Here is a 6,272-nt window from a genome sequence, read left to right as displayed (position 1 = left end):
TCTTCAGAATCTGAGGTTTTCTTCTTCCTTGTCCTGGTGGCTGCTTTTGGCAAATTGTCGGGTGTGCTCCTGCTACCCTCATTATAACTGCTTGAGGTACTAGTGCCCTCACTCATCTGAGCTTGCTCCTCTGACTTGTTCTGGCTATCATTTTCATCAGACATTTTGCAAACTCACTAACAGCAGACCCTGTGAATAGATGTAGATGAGGTAGAGTGGATGAGCACCACAAAGTACAGAGTTTTTTGCAAAACAATTGAGTCAAAAACTTAGTTTTATTTTTCCACAGAAAGCATTTCGGAGCTACCGATTTGTAAACTCGGTGATACCGAAGCAGCTTTTGGAACCTAAACTAGTGAACTCGGTCAGACTGAGTCACAGTTTGGTGGCACCAAGACTGTGAGGGTTTCACAAAGAATCGATCTCGGTCACACCAATTTGCAATTATCGGTCAAACTGAAAATCACATGTGCAATGGCCTAAGCCAAATTGGTGAGACCGATTTCTACAATACAGTCGGTCCGGGATGAGTTCGGCGGAAACCTAACCCTAAATTTTCAAATCAAATCTAAACTATGGGATGATTTTAGTGGATAGAGTGATTTCATACGAGGCAAGAATCATGGCAATGCAATGTGCTAAGAGTTGGAGTGAATGAATAGCACAAAGTTCAAGTTCGTACCCTAGTTCGGCGACGAACTTGCTACGGCGGCAACGGCGGGGCAGAATGTTGTTGACGGTGGAGGAGACCAGCGGCGGGAGGTCGTTGGCGGCAAGGAGGACGATCCGGAGACCCGAAGAGGCAGAGCAGGCTATGCGCAAGCGAAGTGTTTCGGAAATTTTTCCAAAATTTGACCCGTGAGTATGTATAGCCTGACCCTGTCGGTGTGACCGAGTGGAACAACTCGGTGGCACCGAGATGCAAAACTGCAAGCAGTTACTGCAAATCGGTGTGACCGAAAAGTTCTAATCGGTGTCACCAAGGTAGAAAACCTAGATCAACTTAGTGATCTAGGTATGACCGAAAAAGATGAATCGGTCAGACCGAAATGCACAAAGAGGTTTTGGAAGTTTAAGTCTGTGATGAATCGGGGACTCCGAGTGCTCCTCACAAACAGTGGTTCGAATCTGACTTGATCAAACTTTGTGATGTAGCATGAATAGAGTTTGAGAAAAGAAAAGCATAGATAGCTAGAGAAGGTTCTTAGGCATTCTTTTCCATCCACTTGGCAAAAGGAAAGAAACCAAACAATCAAAACAACAAGTGGATGTCCTTGAATGAGTAAAATATGCAACCAACATGCTCACACAATAAAATGGCAAATGAAATATGTGGCAAAGCATGCACAAACAATTCTAGCATCTATCAAACAATTGGCGATGACTAGGTCATCTATATATGAGTATATTGACATAGGAGTCAAATGAGAACATTTGATCATAGGTCATACTCATCATTTAAGCACAAGTGGGGTTACCACTTTTACATAAAGCATTGTTGTGTTCACACCATTAGAGTTGCTTTAGCTCAATTCTTAGAGTAAAGCTCCCCCTAGATGTGAGATCCCCCCTAAGAGGGATGAACTAACCTTGGGTTTTGTCGATGATGACTTCATGTAGGTGTTGAAGATGTGGATGCTCAATGTTGATGTAGATCATTTGGAGTGATCCATTGGAGTGTTTTGCACTTTCAATACCTACACGGGTTAGTACCACAAGGAACAAACAAGGATATCCATAGACATAGAGTGATGCATACACAAGATGATGTGCATGAAAGCATTAGGTTACCTTGTCCCTTGTCTTACCAACAAGAGGGTTTGTGACTCCTTGAACTAGTGCAAGATGTGGAAGTTGATTGCACTTGTCCTTGCCAAAATGATACGAGTGAAGTATATTGGCGGAGTCACCCTCAAGAACTCTCTAGTTCTTCTTCTTTGGGATCCACATCATCTTGATGGGAATCCTTGGAGTTGTAGTTGTACTCGATGAAGTAGAACTTGATGTAGTCTTGGGAACCCACTTGACCAAGGCCTTAGGAGCTTCTTCAAATGCATCAATCTCCTGTTGAAGCTTGTCCTTGCCTTTTTTCTTGTGGTCTTGTGCTGGAAGATCATCTTGAGCTTGTGTCCCTTTGAAAGAAGTAGGATCATACTTCTCTTGTTGAGGAACAAACTTTGTCTTGGGGTATTGATCTTCTTCCCACTCAACTCCATTGGCATTGAACTTTCGTTCAAAACCAACACCTTCATTCTTCCGGTGCCTTCCTTGCTTGCGTACAATTTCCTCGAATTGCTTACTCCCGGCAAGGCTCTTGTAAACACCTTTCTCTATAATTCCCTTCAATAAGCTATTTTCTTGCTCAAGTGTAACTTGGCTAAGAGAATAATTAGTGGAATCAAGAGAACTACTAGAAGCGCAACATTGGATTTAACATGATTATTGTTACTACTAGAGGAAGAGTCTTTCTTGTTCTTGTTACTAGACTTGACTTGTGGCATGTAAGTAGATAAGAGTAAATGCTTGGCATGTAAGAAGAACTTTTCTTGCGAAGATCATCATTGATTGCCTTTAAAAACTCATGCTCTTGCTCCAGGTTGAGCTTTTCAAAGAGTAACTTCTCATGAGTCTTTAAAAGTTGTCGATGATCTTCCAAGATAGTTTCATGAGCTAACTTAAGAGTGTTTAGTTCTTTAGTTAGGCGCTCAATCTTCTCCTTATTATTGTCATTTGTTTTATCTTGATTATCATGATTAATTGACATTTCATCATAGTATTCATCAATAGAGTTGTCAACAAGTAAATCATCATCACCTAACAAGTCATCTTCATCACTATCGAAATCATACTCGGGGTGTGATACCTTTGGGCCTTTAGCCATGAAGCATCTTCCAAATCTTTCATTTGGTGAGTCAAATATGTCGTAGGAGTTGGTTGACACAAGTGCTAGACCGGCAACACCCTCATCTTGAGTATATAAGGAGTTGGAGTGATAGCTTCTCTTGCAGTGATTGTCGGAGTCGGAGCCGGATACCCATTCACCAACATGAGCTTGATGTCTTTGTTTTGTGTAGCTCCTTGATGACTTGTCCTTCCTTCCCGAATCTTTGCTTCTCCGGGATGTTCTTCGTTCATAACGATCATCTCTACTCCTTCTTTCCCTTGATGGTGATTCTTCTCTTCTACTTCTTCTTTTCGGAGAATCTTCTCTTCTTTTGTAGGGAGCCGTACACTCATTGGAATAGTGTCCGGGTCTTCCACAATTGTAGCAATTACGCTCACGACTAGAAGATCTTTTTGTTGGGGAATGTTGCAAAAAATTAAAAAATTTCCTACGGTTTCACCAAGATCCATCTATGAGTTCATCTAACCAACGAGTGAAAGGGGAGATGCATCTTCATACCACTTTGTAGATTGCGAGCGGAAGCGTTCAAAAGAACGGGGTTGAAGTAGTCGTTCTCGTCGTGATCCTATCACCGGAGATCCTAGCGCCGAACGGATGGCACCTCCACGTTCAACACATGTACGGTCAGTGTGACGTCTCCTCCGTCTTGATCCAGCAAGGGGGAAGGAGAGGTTGATGATGATCCAGTAGCACGACGACGTGGTGGTGGATGCAGCAGAACTCCGGCAGGGCTTCGCCAAGCTGTTGCGGGAGGAGGAAGAGGTGTAGCAGGGGGAGGGAGGCAACAAGACTTGGGTGCGACTGCCTTCCCCCCTTCCCTCCTTTATATAGGCCCCCAGGGGGGGCGCCGGCCCTGGGAGATTCAATCTCCCAAGGGGGCGGCGGCCAGGGGGGGTGGAGTGCCCCCCAAGGCAAGTGGTGCGCCCCCCCCCCACCTAGGGTTTCTAACCCTAGGCACAGGGAGGGGCCAAGGGGGGCGCACCAGCCCACTAGGGGCTGGTTCCCCTCCCTCTTCAGCCCACGGGGCCCTCCGGGATAGGTGGCCCCACCCGGTGGACCCCCGGGACCCTTCCGGTGGTCCCGGTACAATATCGGGTGACCCCAAAACTTTCCCGATGGCCGAAACAGCACTTCCTATATAGTTTTCTTTACCTCCGGACCATTCCGGAACTCCTCGTGACATCCGGGATCTCATCCGGGACTCCGAACAACATTCGGTTTGCTGCATACTCATATGCATACAACCCTAGCGTCACCGAACCTTAAGTGTGTAGACCCTACGGGTTCGGGAGACATGTAGACATGACCGAGACGGCTCTCCGGTCAATAACCAACAGCGGGATCTAGATACCCATGTTGGCTCCCACATACTCCTCGATGATCTCATCGGATGAACCACGATGTCGAGGATTCAAGAAACCCCGTATACTATTCCCTTTGTCAGACGGTATGTTACTTGCCCGAGACTCGATCATCGGTATCCCAATACCTCGTTCAGTCTCGTTACCGGCAAGTCACTTTACTCGTACCGTAATGCATGATCCCATGACCAGACACTTGGTCACTTTGATCTCATTATGATGATGCACTACCGAGTGGGCCCAGTGATACCTCTCCGTAATACGGAGTGACAAATCCCAGTCTCGATCCGTGTCAACCCAACAGATACTTTCGGAGATACCTGTAATGCACCTTTATAGTCACCCAGTTACGTTGTGACGTTTGGTACACCCAAAGCACTCCTACGGTATCCGGGAGTTACACGATCTCATGGTCTAAGGAAGAGATACTTGACATTGGAAAAGCTCTAGCAAAACAAACTACACAATCTTATGCTATGCTTAGGATTGGGTCTTGTCCATCACATCATTCTCCTAATGATGTGATCCCGTTGTCCATGACATCTAATGTCCATAGTCAGGAAACCATGACTATCTGTTGACCAACGAGCTAGTCAACTAGAGGCTTACTAGGGACGTATTGTGGTCTATGTATTCACACGTGTATTACGATTTCCGGATAACACAATTATAGCATGAATAAAAGACAATTATCATGAACAAGGAAATATAATAATAATCCTTTTATTATTGCCTCTAGGGCATATTTCCAACAGTCTCCCACTTGCACTAGAGTCAATAATCTAGTTACATTGTGATGAATCGAGCACCCATAGAGTTCTGGTGTTGATCATGTTTTGCTCGCGAGAGAGGTTTAGTCAACAGATCTGCGACATTCAGATCCGTATGTACTTTGCAAATATCTATGTCTCCATCTTGAACATTTTCACGGATGGAGTTGAAGCGACGCTTGATGTGCCTAGTCTTCTTGTGAAACCTGGGCTCCTTGGCAAGGGCAATAGCTCCAGTGTTGTCACAGAAGAGTTTGATCGGCCCCGACGCATTGGGTATGACTCCTAGGTCGGTGATGAACTCCTTCACCCAAATTGCTTCATGTGCTGCCTCTGAGGCTGCCATGTACTCCGCTTCACATGTAGATCCCGCCACGACGCTCTGCTTGCAGCTGCACCAGCTTACTACTCCACCATTCAACATATACACGTATCCGGTTTGTGACTTAGAGTCATCCAGATCTGTGTCGAAGCTAGCATCGACGTAACCCTTTACGGCGAGCTCTTCGTCACCTCCATAAACGAGAAACATGTCCTTTGTCCTTTTCAGGTACTTTAGGATATTCTTGACCGCTGTCCAGTGTTCCTTGCCGGGATTACTTTGGTACCTTCCTACCAAACTTACGGCAAGGTTTACATCAGGTCTGGTACACAGCATGGCATACATAATAGATCCTATGGCTGAAGCATAGGGGATGACCCTCATCTCTTCTTTATCTTTTGCCGTGGTCGGGCATTGAGCCGAGCTCAATCTCACACCTTGCAATACAGGCAAGAACCCTTTCTTGGACTGATCCATTTTGAACTTCTTCAAAATCTTATCAAGGTATGTGCTTTGTGAAAGACCTATGAGGCGTCTCAATCTATCCCTATAGATCTTGATGCCTAATATGTAAGCAGCTTCTCCAAGGTCCTTCATTGAAAAATACTTATTCAAGTAGGCCTTAATGCTGTCCAAAAGTTCTATATCATTTCCCATCAAAAGTATGTCATCTACATATAATATGAGAAATGCTACAGAGCTCCCACTCACTTTCTTGTAAACACAGGCTTCTCCATAAGTCTGCATAAACCCAAACGCTTTGATCATCTCATCAAAGGGAATGTTCCAACTCCGAGATGCTTGCACCAGCCCATAAATGGATCACTGGAGCTTGCATACTTTGTTAGCATTCTTAGGATCGACAAAACCCTCTGGCTGCATCATATACAGTTCTTCCTTAAGATGCCCGTTAA

Source organism: Triticum dicoccoides, chromosome 5B (genome assembly GCF_002162155.2).
Source record: "Triticum dicoccoides isolate Atlit2015 ecotype Zavitan chromosome 5B, WEW_v2.0, whole genome shotgun sequence".
Taxonomy (NCBI): domain Eukaryota; kingdom Viridiplantae; phylum Streptophyta; class Magnoliopsida; order Poales; family Poaceae; genus Triticum; species Triticum dicoccoides.
The sequence above is the reverse complement of the archived record's forward strand: the minus strand, read 5'-3'. Positions refer to the sequence as shown.